This window comes from Ornithodoros turicata, chromosome 3, assembly GCF_037126465.1.
Source record: "Ornithodoros turicata isolate Travis chromosome 3, ASM3712646v1, whole genome shotgun sequence".
Taxonomy (NCBI): Eukaryota; Metazoa; Arthropoda; class Arachnida; order Ixodida; family Argasidae; genus Ornithodoros; species Ornithodoros turicata.
The window spans coordinates 92,604,304-92,624,740 of record NC_088203.1 but is presented as its reverse complement, the minus strand read 5'-3'; the positions used below and the strand labels follow the sequence as shown (position 1 = coordinate 92,624,740).

The window sequence follows — 20,437 nt, the reverse complement described above, 5'->3', positions numbered from 1 at the left end:
AGAGTCATGGTAAGGGGCCGGGAGACACAGAACACGAAAGACGGACGACAAATTTCGAGTGTCAGCTTCTTCTGAAGTGTAATTCCTCATTAATAAAGGGATGAAGGCAAATGACGGCATGTTTGTTGGCTCTTTTAACTATGCGGCGGTAACGTAAAAGTAACTCGTTACCTGTGAGTAACGAGAACTCGTTACTTTTGTATGTTGGTAACGAGTAACGTATTTAGTTTCTTTTTATGAAGTAACGGGTAACGGTGTTTAGTTCCTTTTTTTTTTGGTAACGGGCACAAGTCTGCTCTCACTTTCTTTTATGCCCTTTCTTGTGTCGTTTTCAACCTCAACTGTGCAGCTTCGGAACTATTTGAACATATTTGGTTTTGAAGAAACATAGACTGAATTGGAAATTCGAATATAGAGTTCTATAATCGGTTCGAGAATCGAATCGAATACAGAACTGTTCGCTTCTGTGTTCAGATATTCGAATATTCGCAGCTTTTAACGTTAGCTAAACTTTACCGTACCCTGCACTCTCATTTATTTATTTATTGTGGTGCTCCAAGGGCCTTGCGGCATTACATGGAGAACGCATAACTGCAATGAAAATGATTACAGAACAGTAAAAAACAACAAAAAAAACGGACTCTTGAACCAAGGCTTCACCACAGAACACGCTGAAGGCCTACCATTGCACACAACGATATCCTTCTCACTCCCGCTGACTTGTGGAAAGGGCGTGGCGTACGCATTTTTGTGACAGTTAACGTAACTGCATATGTGTCGCAGAAAGACCTCCCATTTTCAACAAATCAAAGGACAGAGTACGGCATTCGGGATGATGATCGGCTAGGAGCGTTCTGTGCGGTGAAGTTCTGTTTGAAGAGTGTAGAACAAAACAACCCTGCATACAAAAATGTATGGAGAGAATAGACCTCTCCCTGTTTGTAAATAAATGACGTCATAGTGTTCGACAGCGCCATCAATTTGGTAGAGTTGAACTACGCTGGAAGCTAGAGGCGAACAAGGTCGCTCCCGAAAGCCACAGCCTTGAGGGGATTACGATGGTCCCTGAAAAGGACGCGACCTTCGGTCCTACTTTTCTTTCAATAGGTGGCAGCGAACAAGTGCCCATTCGTAGAACCCTGCACTCCCCTTCCGATTTGTTTCGGTTTCACTCTGTCTACCAACGTCATGATGACGTTTCTCGGACGTTTCTGACTCTCTCTCGATATTTCGAACCGAGACTGTTCTTCTAGGCCCAGCAGAAGAACAGTCTCTGTTCGAAATATGGGCGGCTCTCGTCCTGAGGCAATTCCCTTCATACTTCCTTACCCGTTCGCTGGATTTCTACCCGTCTGCGTGCGTACAAAAAGGTATTTCTGAATGTTACCAATGCTCGCAAACCGATCACTGTACGTCCCAAGGCGTTTCCTATTGCGTGTCTGTGCAAAAGCGCAGGATGATTAGGCACGCACCCTTGTGTACCATGGCCATTTTCTACGGAAGCAGCATTTGTGTCCACGGGTAGCCTGTTTGCCCACCGCCTTCCTGTACACATCGCGTCCGCGCACGTCACAGCCCATACGCATCTACCTAGCTTTTTATTCTTATTCTGCGGCCGTTGTCTGAAAGGTTACAGGCTGTTTGATCGAAACTTCGCATGTCAATCTAAGGCGGATTTATACGGGGAGTTTCCGCTTTCGTAAGCGCGTGTGCTTGCCGTGATGATTCTGGAAATGTACAGCATCTGCGTATTGTTTCGCGTCCAGTTTGTTTGTCTTGAAAGAGCCGTACCTGGCGGGGAGGAAGGTCCTGTCTTGTGGGAATTGATTTCGTGCATAAGTCTACCGGTGTTTCCGCAGTGCATGGCCCCTTAAGTCAACACGCACACGAGCTGCTTGCCAGTCGGTGCGTTAGCGTAGGAACCGAAATAGACGAAGCTATACAGAGCGACGTCCCGACGCTTCAGGATTGCTCGCATTTTAGAGGGTTCACATCAAAGGTTACTCGACGTTCCTCTGTCGCATCACTTCGCTGGATTGGCTAACCCTCGTGGAGATATATATGCACTTGCAAGTAGCTTCTCCCCCGGGTGTGGGCCTTAAAGGAGCATTAAAGTGGTGTCTAACATGGTCCAAAACTGCTGTCATCTTGTAAAGCAGTATGTGAAAAGCATTCCCACAAAATATTTCTGTCCAAAGTTGTATCACCACGGTGCAATTAATTTGGAAAATCGCTGCCGCGGTGACAGGCCGGAGCGCTCCAACTGCAGACCACACCCACTCTAGTGTGACGTTCGTGGTAGAGAGCCCCTCATTCGTTCATAGGAAAAACCGTCTGCTACGAACATTGCTAGCTGCTTCTTGTTGACTTCTATTATTTATATGATTTATATCACGTTTTCTTTAAAAGAAGAAGCATATACGCAGCCTGAGAAAATAAGATTACGATCACAAGAGTTATATATCTGTGGCTTCTGTGCAATCTCAGAATTCACAGCAGCAGAAAGCTATTGCGAAGCGGTATTGTGGAAGCGGTATTGTGGCGCCACCTGTTAGCCACTGAACCAACTGCGCGGTGAAAACTGTCGGACAGGCTGCACACTGTCGAGAAGCACGGGGTTTTTGCTGTACAAACGCAGTTAATTTCGGGCTGCACCACTCGTTCTTCCCGTGGTGCCTGCGGTCCCAAAAAATCGTGGTTGTGTCGTTGACAGCCTTCAAACCCTCCGTTTCGGACATCACGAAGCCGGAGAACGCATGGCGTCTCCCAAGCGCTAGCAGACGCTCCGGCCTGGGCGATGCACTGATCTCGATTGTAAAAGGCTGGATGGCGGATAGGGAGCGCGAGCGTGAAGAAACCGGCCGCCATCTTACCGTACCCACAACAGTCGCCGCAGCGATCATGGCAACTTCTTGCAATTACGGTCGTACCAACCGTACTGGCAAGGTTACAGGGCCTAAATTTATACAGGTGAGTCACTCTTTATCGAGGAATAAATAGGCGTCCATTCTGTATATTTAGTTGACCATTATGAAGTGTTTTTTTGCCCAAAACGTGCACTGGATGCAGGTTGCTTGATCGCTCTTCCGACGTTCAATCGAGCACACTTGCATTATACCCGGCGGCAAATACAGTTTGAGTGCATAATATGCTTGAAAGAACACGTTACACTACACAGGTAGTGTTGTCATCAATATATGTGCGAGCACTCGAGCGCTTTTTTGCATGCATTGCTAGCATGGTACACTGTGTTGTCTGCGGAAGCAAGTGGCCAAGTGCCACATTCATTTCTTTGAATTACCTTCACGCACAAGTTCGGTATTACGTCATAATGAGACCACGATTGTCACCTTTTTTCATGTATTGGTATCGTTTTGTGCCTTGGTTTGATTTGTGACAAAGAATCCTACGTAACGGTGGTGTGGCGCGACTTGAATAACGCCTTTGTGTCTGAGCTGTATCGTCAGCTTGTTACGATAGTAATAATTTGTAGCGTGTCGTGCTATTTGTAGCAGTTTTTAAGGCAAAAGTGGTCTCTCAATACAGGTTTTGTCATGAGGGCTACCCAGTGAATTATCTGTGCAGTGTGATACGGCTGGGTGTACAGGTAAGTATCACGTTCCTCATCCACTGGTTTCTACTTTACAGGAAGGAACAACCTCAGTGCACGCACTGTGGTTAGCCTCTCTCAGTTCTGCATATTTTCTTACATGTTCACATCAGAAACACATCTTAGACTTTAGGCTCCTTCACCCAGCAATAAAATAATTAGAGATTGTACTTCTTCTTAGAATAGTTTTTAATCTTTTTAATTTTTAGAAGATACAGGGATTGTAAACCATGTTTTAAACTGATGTTTTAACATTTGTCCAATGCATTTATTAAACAACATATTCATTTTTAACTGGTTGCACCCAAACCAATGTTCTGATGTATTATTTCTTTTGTTGTCGATGCATCATAAAAATTGGAATAATCATCATCAATGCAGGTTACTTCACAGCTGCCTCAACATACTCAAGAAATGGGTGCAGAACCTGCGTAATGCCCACAAATTTTGACTACCACAGCACCTCCATAAAGTAAAGGCATGTGTGTCACATGGGATTTTTAAAGGCATTCACAGTATACAATACCTTGTATGAACTGTTGTTGATCTAAGCAGCCTCTACAGTACACTCTCAGAAATTAAAACTTGTCAGGGAACTGTGATAATTGTTCCAGTTAATAGGCATGCATATGTACGCTATAAGAAGAAAATTATTTATTGAGAATGCACTACTGTTGATCACACTCGTGCAGCTGTAGGTTTACCTTCGGCCTCTTGGAACTCTTTTTTTTAGTTGCCTTAGCTGCAGGAGGAGTGTCATCGAGCATGTCAACTACTTGCAGGAATATTGACGTATTTAAGATTATGACACAGTTTGAAGGGTTTCAATTCAGGAAATTTGCAGTGGCAGGGCCTGCCAGAGTGAAACCTACTGAATATTTTATGGTGTCGAAGTGGCAGTTCCTCCAGGATAGGAATATCTTAGATGGGAGCAAAAAGCTTGAAATTAACAAAGTGTTGTTTGCATTAAGCAATTTGTAATACACTGAACACATAGGCAGCAAAACAAAAATTTAAAATTCAGCATGTATGAAAATTGGGTGCAACAAATTTGCATAGTGTACGTGTACATTGTCATTCCTGAGATATATATTGTCATTGCAGGGAGGTCACAAAACAATAAATGTATTGTTTTGTCACTTCCCTGCACATTCATTGTATCTTGAAATGCGTATATGCCAGAATAAATGTTGAACTTGGAAAATGTATATTCTCTTCATTCATAGAGCATAACATCACTTATCTTCTTTACAAAAGCATATCGTGTTACATCTTTGTCACGCAGAACGCACAACCAAGAAAGCCATCTTCCATTAAACATCACGTTTCAGACATGATTCAGTTGGTATCACTTCATAGACAGGGTACACCAGGGCTCGAGTTTCAAGCTCCAAATCGTCATGTTGCAGTTTGGAAACCGTACATGTGTAGTGCAAGAGAGCCCTCGCACATTAAAATGTAAGATGGGAGTCACCGTTACTGAAAAGTAACTCCTATGAGAGAGTCTGACGCTGCAGAAAAGTGTGCAAACTGCGGAAAGTGTCATAGAAGATCTTCAGAAATCGTGCCTGGTTTCACGGCAGTGCTACCACACTCCCTTTTAGATGACGATGATAATGATTGGAGTTTCAGATGTGCAGCTGCATTTTTTGCAACGTGCTCCTCCTGCTTCTCTGGCTACTCATGTTGTTTACATCTACTGTTGATCACATTCATTTATCACATATTATATTCTTATATATTATTGTTATATTATCACGTATTCGATCACATTAAATTTAAAATTTAGCATATATGAGAAAATATCAGGATGGAAGTTGCTATTCATTGCTCATTCCAACCTAAAATTGAGTGCTACAAATTTAGAGAGCGTACCTGATCATTGTCATTCCTAAAATATATATTGCCATTGTAGCAAGGTCACAAAACAATAAATGTAGCCTTTTGCGACCTCCCTGCACGTTCATTGTATCCTGAAACGCATAAGTGCAAGAAATAAATCTTGAACTTGAATAAACTTGATGTTGTATAAACTTGACATAAAATGTTGAATAATATAATGAATAATATAAAATATTGAATAAACTTGAACTCGTATATTCTCTTTACTCATCATCAGTGATCTTCATTACAAAAGCATATCGTGTTAGACTTTTTTGTTTGCGTTTCACAGACTGGGTACACGAGGGCCAAAATGACAAAATCACAACTGTTTCAAGCTCCAAATAGTCCTGTTGCAATTTGAAGACCATATGTGGAGCTGCATTTTTTTCGAACATGCTCCACATAACAAGCATGACAAACTTTTCTCACGCTGCAGTTGTATCCAACAAAAGCATATGAGCGCTGGAGAAGGACATTCAGTTTGGCACAACCGCGCCTGCAAATAATCAGAACAAATAAAGGAAGAAGCAAACAAACATAGAAGGGCTGTTCTTCAAAAAGAGATAAGTCCTGTGTCTCAAGGAGGTGTTACCACTTTCTAAGTAACTTAATTGATTAAGCTTACATCACTATACCTGATTAACTGTCCTAAAGAGTGTGATCTAATTGCGTGAAGTAATTATTTGGGCTGCTTCGGTGTGTCCATATTTGCGAGGCAAAGCACCGCTGTCGTTTACTAAGAGACTCGTGCTAAGGCGATGCTTGATATAAATCATACTAAACGCATATACGGCTAAAACAACGGCTGTGATTCTACAGAACGATCTCTTTCTGCCATGCGAGTATATCTCTTCCCGGACCGTTCTTTATGGAACAATTTTTGTCCAGAACGCAGTACGGGATATTATATACATGGTTGTTGTTAACCTCGAGTCGTTTCTTATTGAAATATTGGCTGGGAAACGTGCTGTAGTACAATCCCCAGCGCTGCACTGCAGTGACGGTCTAGTTTCGGAATGCAAAACATAACGTAATTAAGAATCGAACGGCAGGACACCTGTGAAACACTGTTAGGATACATCAGTATACTGGCACCTTACAAAATTGTGTGATGACAAACAACGACAAATGCTTGCAGCGCAATAAATACTCACAATCTCTGTTGCCTCCCATTGTTTTCTATGGGCGCACACAGCACTTTAGGGCCCACCAACATGGCGGCCCGAAGGCACGCCTCTCCCCCACGAGCCCCTCTCCCATGCGCGATCCAGCCTTTATACATAGAGATCAGTGGGGCGATGTTGCTCACCTCGATCATGTGATCCCAAGTCCAACGAGGAGCGTCCTCACCACTTGCGTCACATAGTGACGTGTGTGGTGGCGCTCATCACGTGCCTATCGTGAAGGCGAAGGAGGGTGTTTCGCGCGCGGGAGGTTCGGGGAGCTATTGCAGGCGTCCCAATTTAGCTACGGCTGCACTAATTGTGGGAAAAATGTTTTCGGCCGCCTAACATTCCATACTGACCAAAAACAGAAAAAAAGTTGTGGGCCTCTAGACTGCTCCAGCGTTGAGGAAAAAAAGTAGCGATAAGTTCGTTGCCTGCTGCCAACCAAGAATGCTCTGAGACAAGAAATGGAATACTGTGATACCCTAGTCAGACAGCAAACTTAAGGCCGTTGGCGGAACGGCTGTGACCCAACCATAATTTCGAATGACATCGTTTTCTGCCCTGATTTGTTGGAAATGGGAGTCGTACACCTTTTTTGTGACAATTATGCAGTTCATAATTGCCACAAAAAGGGCGTACGCCTCCCGTACACTCCCGTTACACTACTACTCTACTACTCTATAGACTACTCTAGTATATACTAGAACTATAGAAGTTACCACCTTTTCACACCCTTTTTTCTGAGAGTGTGGATGCTCGAGCGTATGCGTGCTGCACACTCTAAGAAAAAAAAAGGAGGAGTAATTTTAGTTTTTTTGCGGAGTAAACGCATTGCCACAAAAATTAGTCTCTTTAGGGAGTAAATGCAGGGGTCTAAATGAATGTCACAGAGTGGGGACTGCGGGGGTGAAACAGGGTGGCAAAAGCAATTATCACATACCCAAATTGGGTATATGAGGCGTACGCCCCCCTCGCTCACCGAATCACAATCAATAACGCTATCATTCGTGGCAGAGGGTGAGGTAGCAGGTAGAACTTTGCAACCTTTTAGGCACAACATATGCGACAACTATTACCTCCTAAAGGGTGTAACTGCTCCACCCTTTTTTCTGAGAGTGTAGGTACATAATTCGTGTGCATTAATGAAAACGCCTTGAATTAAACCGTCAACCGTGACATGTCGAGTGATATAAGATCTCGCGGCATGCATATAGGGCATAATTTTGCAAGATGGAACCTCTAACTATTTTTTCTCTGTGTGGGTGAAAAATTGCTATGTTAGCTAAGTTATATAGTCTCATTTCATCAAGTTCACGAAGAGCACATATTTGCGTACACTGTTGCTTTCAGAAGACCATTTGCCAAGTTCAGTGACTGCTTGCTGTCCTGGGGAGTCAATTTCGGGGTTAGGTGACTAAAATGGATAGTAATTGCACTCTAGGGAGTCCCCTAGACTGCAATTACTCCCCATCGTACTCCTTTTTTCTTCTTCTTCTTAGAGTGCAATAGTGTGGTCACTTACATTACTTAGGTAACGTGTAACGGTATTTAGTTAATTCTTTTTCTTTTTGGTAACGGGTAAAAGTCTGGGTCGCATACAGGTAACAATGTTCTTGTCACGGCTAATACGTATCTCAGTGGCCTCACAGCTCAATTGGAGTGTAGCGGCCCGTGAATAGCCACTACTATAACCGCGTGCCATGGGACGACGCCCGTCTATATCGGCGCAGTCCAGGAGTGAGGCCAAGGGTTGAAAAGCTCCCCAGGATATCCTGCCCAAGGGGACATTACATCATCGCGGATCAGGACTCATGTAGAAGAAGAGTATCTCCCCTACTGGAGCGTCGTGTACCAGGAATCGCTCCAACAAGGTTAGTCTCAGAGGCGCTGTAACAGCCGTAACTGTATGACCTGTAGTATGGCCGTTACCGTTCTCTTTGGTTTTCTTTGAACTATTGAATATATCGTCCTCGCACCCAAACAGGAACTTCTTCGTCGTTAATCACTGGGCGCGTTAAGAAGCTGCTCTCTTGCTCCTTCTGAGGTGCTCCGAGTTTCGTGCTCCTGGAGAAGCTATTAAACGGCACTTGGAGGCTTGAACACGGTCGCTGTGCTGCAGTTTCTCTCTTTCTCTCTTTTTTACTCTCTCTGCTCTGCTGCAGCCCCACGTCCTGCGTTCTCTTCCTTCGCTTTCGTGGAGGGAAGAGGTCACGTGACGGAGCACGATGCCCCTTTTTCGTGCACACTCCAAAACCTGGAGCGTGAAGAGTGCGCTCACGTACGAAACTCGGGAGCACGAGCGTAACCATTTAACAGTAGGAGTGCCAAGCACTCGCACTCCGGAGCAGCCACTTAACGCGCCCACTGATTTTGTTTCCCTTATGTGGTAGGGGATGACATGGAAGTTTATTAAATGGAAAGGACAGCCTTGCTATTAAACAACAACAACAAAACAAAAACAGATAAATCATTTATGGGCTAGCAAGCCGACAGTCCGTTTGGCTGACCTTTCCACCGTGTGATTTCGTCTTTTTTTTAAACAAATATATCCCCCCTCCCAACTGCTAAGTACATATGCGTAAGGGTTCGTGCTGGCAAAAACGTTTACTGAAAGCTCAAGAAGATTACCTGCTGTCTGAGCCTCATTCTCGTGGGCTCAGTCTCTACAGACTCTATACTCTTTCCGATGCCGATTCGTTGATTGGAATAGGACTTCAGACGACAAACAAACGTTGCGATTCGCATGCACTTTTCGGCATGTCATCGTTGGAGAAGGTACCCTAGCTGTGGTCCTATTACCTTCACAATTTTCGTTGTCGACCTTCAAGCTGGAAGTCGGCATCGATGGACTGCGTCACCGTGAGGAGCTACGTGTAGTCCTCCCAAAGAACGCATACGGTCCTCAGGATGTCCCCAAAGTGTCATCGTGCACTCGCCCTTCGATATGAATTCCCAGAACGTCCTGAGTATGCGGATTATCCGTGAAGAGTCATTCAGGTACGTCCTGTGCGCGTCCCTGTGGGTAAAAATGTGCGCTTACATCTCAAAGTAAGTAAATAACTCATCACTATACGATATCCCGTTTCGCTCTTAAACCATACTGAAAGTGTTTTTGGGGGACTTGGGAGGACGGTCCGAGGGGTTGCGGTTTAACGCTTTTCTGGCAGACTGAGGACCATACGGGGATGTCCGAAAGATGTTATTCCTGCCTCAAGGGAACATCCCTGGGATGACCAGACGAAATCATTGTGTTCTTGGGGTTGTAGGCGGACAAATCGCTGTCGTGATCTGAGGTTGATGGGGCGCGTCGAAGGATCCTTGAGGCACACCATCTGACGAAGTCATGAAGCCGTCGTCTAATCGAGCTGGGCTTCCGGGTAGCTCTCGAAGGTTCCACGGAGTCCACGTCAGGGGTACCGCTAAGCCAGTGGTACAACGTGCGGTAGGAAGAAGGGCGAAACCAAAGAAGCAAGTCGTTCCAGGGTTGAAATGAAGCAGGAATTAACTGTACTGAGGTATTGAGGTACAGACCCGTGAACACACTTCCACGTCCAGCTCTGATGTCAGAGTAGCGACAGTGTCGTCCAATCCTATTGGTTCTCGTGACAGTGGCGGATCCAGACCGTTGGTTTTGGAGTGGGCGGTTTCCTTGTCGGAGCGCGTAGTGGGAGAGCGGAGAGAGGGAAATCCCATGTATAGACTGACGTTTTTGGGGGCGATCGCCCAAACGCTCCCCTACCCCCTGGACCCGCCACTGTCCTGTAAGCACAAGATCTCTCCCACAGCCAACCCACAGGTGGAGTACCTGCTGTGACGTTAGAAGAAGTATGAAAGTGTGAGTAGAAGAGAGAAGTAGTCTCAGTATTTTTTATACCGGTTTTCGACTCACCTATTGCCACTATTTGCTGCAAGACTACTGCTGGGTCACATCGACACAAATAAACATCGTTTGCATTTACTATGGTTCACTGGGTGCGAAGCCGCACAACCTCCTTGAGCAACGCGGTATACGTCAGTTTTAGGCACAGTACCACGCACTTTACTCGCGCATGAAAATGAAAGGGACAGTTCACTCCCTAAGCTAATTGAAAGGAATGTATGTGGCAGCAGCATTTGGGCTCCAAGCCGCTCTCCTGTAAGACGTAAGTAATCTGTATTTTGCCGTGAGAGCTTGCAGCGCGGGCAGACCCACAGGGAGGAGAAAACTACAGAGCCTCTCATCTGCTCGCGTGACGTTGCATGGCGTTCGCTGTGGGGCGGTCACGTGGGAGTGAAGGTGACGGCCATGGAGGAAAGAATGCTAAAGAGGTGACGTATAGTGACGCAATCCTGAGAGAAGTCGGAAGTTCTCCCGTTGCAATTTGTTGCGGGCATGCAACCTCCTCGCACGGACCCTCACCCGCATAACAGTGCCGTTGGTAATATTAGAGAGTTTTAGCTGACCGTTTTGACGTTCCGCTCTGCTTGCGGTGATACAGTGAGCGCGAGCGGAGCGGGGGTAAGAAAATCGGTTTTAGCAGGGCGATCATCCCGTTTTCCGTTTCGCACCGCTAGCGGCGCTCTCTGTCTTTGTGCACGGGAAGTAGTAGGACAAATGCAAGTGATCAGCTAAGCTTTTTCTAGTGACCGGCCTCGGTAGCTCAGTCGGTAGCGTGTTCGCCTTCTGATCGCGGGTTCGAACACGGCCGAGGACGCCAGCAACTTGGTGGTATAGGGAACAAGTTGTTTAGATACCCTCAGGTGGGCAAAAGCAATCCACAGACCGACCGCTATGGCGTCGCTCATGATCTCAGTTGTCTCGCGACGTAAACCCCCAATTATTATTATTATTATTTTTCCAGCGACAACAAGGCGGTACTGTTTATTATTACAGTTTTCATTATATTTGAAAATAATTGCATGACTGTTGCTTTCATAATAAACCTGAATATAAAAAAGGCCGGTCGGCTTTCCAATAGATAAGACTTTGGTGCAAGCTTCTTGTAAACAATAAATTTGCGCTTGAAGCTGTCTGTCCCGGGTTCACTTGTCAACTATTGGAGTGCCCTAGAGGATCCTCGTCGATCCGAAAACGCTTCCGGAGCCGCAGCTGAGACGCATCGCCCTTGGCAGCAACAGCAACAACGACGACGGCAGCGGCAGGTGCTCACCACTGGCGGCAGCCTTCTTGACACCCGGTAGTGGAGACGGACTCGCGTCTCGCTCCGCTCAGACAGCGCGGGAGCGGAGCGGAAGTCCCGCTCCGCTCACCCGCCGCTAACGGCCAGATGTCGCGCGCATGCGCAGTTGCGTGGTGACCCGGCTGAGCGGAGCGGGGACTCGGTAACGGTCGGCTAAAGCTCTCTATTTGCGCCGTGTTGCGAAACGCTCGCTCCTCGACCCCGGCGTTTGTCCGTAACAAATGGCGGCGCCCAGCGTCCGTGACTTTAGTTTTACGTGCAGGATGACGTGTAAACTTCGCACGTCACTTTTCTCGCATTTCTCCGCGGTGAGGAAATGCGGTATGCGGTCATCTTAGGATTCTTTCCTCCATGATGACAGCCAACAGGAGGCTGCGGAACCGCCGCCACTGCCGGGCCTCACCTGCCAAAAATGAACTTCACGCGCCAGCTCTACTTTCCCCGGGTTTTTCTCAAACGCTTTTAGACCAATGTAGGCACAGTTCCCTGTGAAGCTGGCCAAGGACGCAGGATCCCCCCCCCTCCTCTGTATTATTCGTGATATTTCCCGCATGAGCGTGCCGACTACTGCAAGCCGTTCCATCACCAATACCACCACCACGTGCCACCAATAGACGTGATGTGATGTCATAATGAAAAAAAATGGGGATGGGGATGTGGGGATGGAGATGGGGTAGACGTTTCGTTCTTAAACTACACTCAAAGAGTTTAAAGCTGAGATCGACTCGTAGGGTTTCAACGGAACGCTGAGAGAAATGTGTCTATCTTATGCTTGTGAATGCCATGAAACCATTTCCGAAATAAGTGTCTAAGCGGTGATAAGCACGTAGCAAGAAAGCACAATATCGTGGCACTCGCGAAATGAACAACTTAAAAGAAGTGTCTTGTTTCCATCTGGAATCTTTCCATTGAGATACGACATGCAGTGTCCTGCCGATCTCTGAGTGGTCCGCGCGTATTTTGTTTCTCAAAGAAAAAATAAAAATGAATAAAAAGAGAATGAGATTGAAAAGAGCACGAAAGGCGCGAAGAATGTCGAAATTCCTTCTCCGAGGACTCCAAATATTTTTCTTCCAGTCCCGGTGCAGTCCAATATTGTCTCTAGTAGCGACAAATCTAACTGCCGACACTTATCACTCTGAATGGGGAAAAAAAAAGAAAATTAAGAAAACACGTATAAAAGAGAAAGTACGAGTTGTATAGCACGTAGTAAATCTAAATAAATAAAAAAGTGAGCGAGACACATGGGCTGATAAAAAGGACGCTGTTAAAAAATCGAATAACTGTGTGGAGAACCAATTGAAAAATTCCTCGCGCGCCGCTCGAGGCGCCATAAATTCTGGCACTTAATCGACGGGCTCTTTTGTAGACAAAGCGAGCACGGAGACATTCTTGTCAGGGAGAAATCGAAACGTGTATATTTTACGAGCCGCTTTGTTCCGGTTGGGCATATTTGAGCACGTTTGAGGCGGATTCGAGCTTTCCACCCGTTTGGGTCACTTGAAATGATCGTTCTTTTCACTCGATCCAATTTTAAGACCGCGTGAAAAATTGCGAGATTCCTTTATTGCGAGTCGTTACTTTTATTGTCAGAACAATTCTTGCTTCTCGTTTTTTTTTATTTGCCAATGGCGTTTTCTTTTTTTTTTTTTTTCCTTTTTCAGCCTGAGTGGCTACAGCCTGTACTTCCAGTATTTTGTAAACCATGGCGTCCTTTGATTGCTGGACTTAATGTTCGCAGCAAGGTTTGTTGTGTAAGCTTTTATTTATTTATTGTACCTTAAGGGCCCAAGGAGTATTACGAAATGGGGGACAAGTACATTGACAATCAATACATATACGAATCAGGCAACGCGAAATTGAAATAAAGTTGTTGTTGCACAATGAGCTCTCGTCTTTTTAGATTCTTTTATTTTTTTTCATTTTTCATCTACTAGATCTGGAGTAGCCTGTACAACGGTAAGCGGTCTCACATCTCCATATTTTTATCCTACCATCATCGTCATCATCAGCATTAGAATGAGAAGGATATGACGCCGATAAATTTTTGTTTGACATAAATACATAAGGATGTCCCAGAACACGTGTCATTGAATTATAATTAAAAAAAAACTACGCCACCTAGAGTCATGCGGTCAACGGTATGTGTTCTTACTAGGTTTTTGTCATCTCCTGATGTGAATGTTGTGTAACGTAAGTTTTATTATGAAAATTTTTGCGAGCTTAAGTCGGAAATTTGCCAAGTAAAGGTCACTTTTTTACCCCACCAATGTGAAGAGCGTGTCTAATTTACTCAAATTAATGATAATTGACAGGGACATTCAGGAGCTATCCCATCGGAAAAAAATAGCCGAACATTATGCTCTACGGGGCTTCCACAGGATAGCGCGCGATGAATTTTTCAGCGCAATCTTTGTCAGTCCGACGAAAGGAGGTTGGAAACACAGCCCACCCCGGCATCGCAGAAAGAGATAACACAAGCATGGCTTATCTCGTCCGACTTTGGCCGGGATAATGCTTTCCCTCTCCCAATTTTAGGAACTGTTACATTTTCTACTATCACTCTGTGGGCTGGCTTTGGAACCTCCTTTCGTCGGACTGAGAGCGATTGCGCGCAAAAAGTCATCGCGCGTTATGGCCCGCTGCTCCGAAAAGGATGATGTTCGGCTATTTTTCCCGATGGCATAGCTCGTGAAATCGCTGTCAATTATCATCATGAATTTGAGTGAATTCGGTACGCTCTTCATATTTGTGGGGTAAAAAAGTGACCTTTACTTGGCAAATTTCAGAGTTTACTTCGCAAATATTTACATAATTAAACTTACGATACATGACATCCACAAAACCTAATAAGAACAAACGCCATTGACCGCATAATTATAGGTGGCGTAGTTTTTTTATTATAATTCTATGACACGTTTTCTGGGACACCCTGTATATTATAACACAACGTTAAATGATATAACAATGCAACATATTATGGATTAATATTTATTAGAAATGAGTAATGAAAATACCCGAGAAGTGTCATCAAGCATGCAGTATAATCGAAATATATGTAAATACGTGCTTCAAGAATTTTAGTGGATCTTTTGAGAAATAAAGCGGGATCAAATTAGGCACAGAACAGTATTGGCCCGCCTAAGCCAGGGAGGCCTTTTTGCTGCTCCTGAAGACAGTGTGACATGATAGCCGAGCAAAGGAGTAAGTTACTAAGAATGCATGGCTTCACAGACCAATAATAATATGGCATGGCTCAGCAATAATAATAATAATAACGTGCCTAATCTTTATTAACGTGCCCAAGAACAGCCAAAGCCTTAGTATTGGCGCACGTAGACAATCCAGTACTTGCAAATATATGCACATATTCAGGAACAAGGACATAACAGGAAGATATTCACATTGATACATACAGTGCAAACATACCAACGATATACACCCTTAAATTACAGGCCCATCTCAGTGACAAGTGTACCATGCAAAGTTCTGGAACACTTCATCTTCTTCCACCTTGTCAGTCATCTTGAATTTAACTCGTTTTTCAACCCATATCAACACGGATTCCGTAAGTCATTCTCTTGCGTAACACAAGTAATTTCACTTACACATAACCTTGCTACCATTCTTGACCGCTCATCGGCAGCGGACTGCATTTTTTAGACTTCGCTAAAGCGTTTGATAAAGTCCCTCACTCTCTTCTTATGCACAAATTACGTAAACTCAATACTGATAATAACGCGTTGCATTGGGTAAGTTCATTCCTAACCTATCGATACCAGTTCGTTTCTGCCAATAACCGTGGTTCAACCATATACTTCCAGTTTCCTCCGGTGTACCCCAGGGGTCTATACTCGGCCCACTACTCTTTCTTGTATATTGACGACCTCCCTGATTCAGTTAAGTCATCCATCACGCTGTTTGCTGACGACTGCGTTGTTTATCGCGAAACCGTAGCTGACACAGACATATATATCTTACAGTCTGATTTGGCAGCATTCACGTCATGGTGTCAAAAGTGGTCAATGGCTCTCAATATTAACAAATGTAAGCACTTGAGATTTACACGCACTCAGTGCTTGTCCTCACCAAATTATCTTAATAACATACCGTAAGAGCAAGTAACATCTTATAAATATCTTGGAGTAATTTTAACTTGCAACTTATCATGGAAAACGCGTGTCGAGTACATTACTAACAAAGCTAATCGGACATTGCTTACTTGAAGCGTAACTTTGCCCGCGTCCCTAGCCACCTTAAACTAACTCTCTATAATTCTCTAGTTAGACCCCAACTTGAATATGCCTCTGTCGTGTTGCACCCTCATCTTTCCTCGCTCACTAAATCACTGGAACAAATACAGAACAGGGCTGCACGTTTCATACTTAGCTTCCATCGCACGTCGAGTGTGGCATTAATGCAACAACATCTAGCGTTATTAACGCTTGAAACATGACGAAAAATCGCCACCCTCGCAATGTTTCACAAGATCTACTTTCACAACCTTGCACTTAAACGTGAATTAATATCTCCCCCGCATTACGCGTCAGCTAGATTAGAACATCTGCATAAAGTCCTTGTCCCGTCTGCCGTGACGAACACGTTCGCCAATTCATTTATCCCTCGCTCATGAGCTGCTTGGAATCACCTTCCCTCAACAATCCGTAACATTACTCCCATCACCCAGTTCCATGTTGCACTAACGGATCATCTCGCTCACCTCGCGTAATCATCTTTCGTTTCTATATTTTCCTTTCTTCTCCGATGTGTTATGCTTAAGTAATGCGCTCCAATTGTATTATAACCCACTTCTCTCTGTAGTGTATACCTTGAGGGTAAAATACATAAATAAATAAATGTACAGTACATGGCACTAAAAGGCAGTGATGGCCGCTAACTACTTCGACAGTAGTTTAACTATAACTACTAACTACTTCGTGATGAAGTAGTTTAACTAGTAGTTCAACCACTTTTCAGGGGAGTAGTCAAAACTACTTCTTTAACTACTGCAATGTAGTCTAACTACATCTATAACTACATAACGTTGTCCATCAACACCAATCCCTTGTAGTGTTCTTGGACACATAAACAAAATACAGAAACCGACACTGAAGATTTTTGTTTAAGTTTAATTTGTACAAGCTTTCGCGTGGAGGTCCACGCTTCCTCAGGTACAAAGTCAAGTGGTGACACACATAAGTATATATAGTATAGCCATATACACGTAGGGTTGCCACTTTTCGGAGTGAAAAATACCGGCTGGGGGAGAGGAGGTGGAATAGATGGAAAGGAGGAAAGGCTCGTGGGAAAGGGAAAGTGGCTGAGGGACGTTCTAGCTGGCTCGATACAACCAATAACAGCCTTGCACAACCACTGCTCTTGTCCCATCCGAACACAAGATGTAATGAATAACAATGAATAATCATAATAATGAATAACTAAGAAAACGACTGGTGACTGTGGAGTTGGGTCTGTGCTCCAGATTTATTCAAGCTGTAGTGGAATGTTGAAGGGAAAACCCCGTAAAAGCCCCTATGAAAGGTCTTGAGCCACAAATACCGGCAAAAGGCTGCCGGTATTACCTTCCAACCGGCAACCGGCACACCGCGCAAATAACCGGCCGTGCCGGTATAATACCGGCCTGGTGGCAACCCTATATACACGACTAAACATACAGCTGTACAAAGAAAGGGAAGGGGAAGGAGGTATGGTGCCACATGTCTGTGCACAATGAATAGCTGGGCAGACGGATAAGTGACCTCTAACCGTTTAAGAACAGTAAAAGGTGTTATTGTGAACAAAAAGGCTCGCCAACCCAGTTTCGCGGAAGGGGGGGTCAGGAGTATGGGAAACGAGTGGCCCAGAATGGACAAAGGGGAAGGTTACGGATTATCTAACGGAGTGCCAGACGATGACTGAAGCGAAGATTCAAGAATTGTGCACAAATAAATATAGATATAGAACTATTAAATTGGCATAAGCGGATATAACGAGCCAGGACTAAGATTCAGACCATTTGGTGTGAGACACTTGAATTGCGAACTTAATTTCGCAATTCAAGTGTCTCACACCAAATGGTCTGAATCTTAGTCCTGGCTCGTTATATCCGCTTATGCCAATTTAATAGTTCTATATCTATATTTATTTGTGCACAATTCTTGAATCTTCGCTTCAGTCATCGTCTGGCACTCCGTTAGATAATCCGTAACCTTCCCCTTTGTCCATTCTGGGCCACTCGTTTCCCATACTCCTGACCCCCCCTTCCGCGAAACTGGGTTGGCGAGCCTTTTTGTTCACAATAACACCTTTTACTGTTCTTAAACGGTTAGAGGTCACTTATCCGTCTGCCCAGCTATTCATTGTGCACAGACATGTGGCACCATACCTCCTTCCCCTTCCCTTTCTTTGTACAGCTGTATGTTTAGTCGTGTATATGGCTATACTATATATACTTATGTGTGTCACCACTTGACTTTGTACCTGAGGAAGCGTGGACCTCCACGCGAAAGCTTGTACAAATTAAACTTAAACAAAAATCTTCAGTGTCGGTTTCTGTATTTTGTTTATGTGATCTACAGGACTTGACTCCCCTCTTCGTATACGCTTCTGTTCTTGGACACCTAAATATGAATCATAAGCAATGATAAACTTTGGCTCAAGCCATTGCTACGATCGTCAAATACAAAGCTTGCGGCGGGATTCTTTCTGTGCCTAAGCGATAAACTAAATTGCAGAATTATTTCACAGCAAATGAGGCTTCACTGGACAAGCATTAAAAGTGATGATTTAGTACACATGCACGACACAATTGCTCTGCTCCTCCGTTTTCATCAAACAAGTAGCTCAAGGTAAAAGTCGGAAGCACAATCATGCCGTAAAGCTTGCAGTAAAATCGGAAGTAGTTGGCACCTTCAGTAACCTAACTACTGTAGTTAACTACTTAAAATAGTAGTTTAACTAGTAGTTGCCACTACATTTCTGCAAATAGTTGGTACCTACTTTTTAACTACAATCTGGTAGTTTAACTAGTAGTTTAACTACTGGCCATCACTGCTAAAAGGGAAGGAAAAACAACTGTACAACTTCACATGTTACTCAGTGAACGCCTGAGGAGAGTTTTGAAAACATTTCTATGGGAGTTAAAGATATCAAGAGAGAGGTGAACTGCGTTTGTCATTTGTTGAATTCGTGCGATCGGATTTGCAGGCATATGGTGGGATAGGTACAATTCGTGTGTCTGGTTACATTGACAGGTATGACGATATGAAGCTGATGTGATAAAGATGGTGTATCGAGAAAACTGTGTAAAATTTTATAACAGAGATAATGCCATGAAAACGCCATCCCGTTGAGAGTGGTTCGAGGTTAAAAAATGACATTATCTACCTGTAGACATATATTCTAAAGTCAGGGCTCTTTCTCAAACACACGCTATGTACAATGTGTAGAAACTTTTTCTGGGCAGGTTCAATCCATGAGGAGTCAGTGTAGGAAAGAGAGTTCCACACTGGAGACGCGTATTCCGCGGTGGCGGTAAAATTAAGGAACGGTACAGGTGAAGAAATACAGTGTGTGTGGAAAATAGTTTGCATGTATATGTGAGCAAGCCATTTTGAGAGCTGAAGAGCGTACGTAGGAGACATGGTCATGAAAACGCAGCTGGGAGTCGAAAACGACCCCCAACCCTTTCAGTACATGGACACGCTTGATGGCATCGGCACGCATGTATGTATTGTATATTATGTTAGTTTTTGTTGAGTAAGTCACGTGCTTCGTCTTCATTGGATTAATAGCCATCCCATTTTTAGAGCACCAGTCAACCACAGAAGAAACCTCAGTTTGTAGCTTTGAACGTCATTTGGGTCGTGGATAACTTTAAATATTTTCACGTCATCGGCGTACTGAAGGACATGAGAATGACGAATATGCCCAGCTAAGTCGTTAATAAAGACATTGAATAATAATAATAGTAATAGTTATTATTATTATTATTATTCAATGTAAGATGAATGACAGTACTTCTGGGCCGCCTTCGAGGAAATGAAATATACTTTAATGACGGACTGTTTCCGGAACCATTTTCGTTTGGTACTTTAATTTTCGTTTGGTAATTATGAAAATGGTGTGTTTTCTCGTAACACGCGATTTGGTGGAGACGTAATAACCTCATAGAGGATCAAAGTCATAAATTGTCCAGAAACAGGAGCAGAGGTTTTAGAGCACGCGTTGGTTAACTCAGTTTGACCACGGACCAAGCAATTTGGACGTCCTCAGAGGTCGACACTGCTGGACTTGAACTGCGCAGTTCCAATATACATCTGTGCGATCAGGACAGATCCACTGAGTTATGCTCAAGACTGAATCTGAGTTCAAGAATCTCGCACGCGCAGTTTACCGAGCGCAATGGTCTTACTTCGTCTCACACGAATCAGTTCCCTGCCTCCTTCCTGATGGCAAAATCCAATAACGCCTCCTTTTCGGGAGAACACAAAAGGTGATTGCGTTACAAACCTCCATTTTGTCGTATGCGTTAAGTCACACAAAAGCGAAAACGCAGATCGTGCCAACCGGACCAAAACTGTGGGTAGAAAGCA

The 20,437-nt window shown here is 44.2% G+C and overlaps 1 long non-coding RNA gene across 1 annotated transcript; it reads left to right on the top strand.

The window, feature by feature from the left end:
* The first annotated feature begins 2,808 nt into the window (after positions 1–2,808).
* Positions 2,809–4,946, top strand: LOC135387475 (uncharacterized). Its single transcript, XR_010421139.1, has 3 exons — positions 2,809–2,970; positions 3,547–3,607; positions 3,992–4,946. It is a non-coding gene; the product is annotated as an uncharacterized LOC135387475 (long non-coding RNA).
* Positions 4,947–20,437: the final 15,491 nt, after the last annotated feature.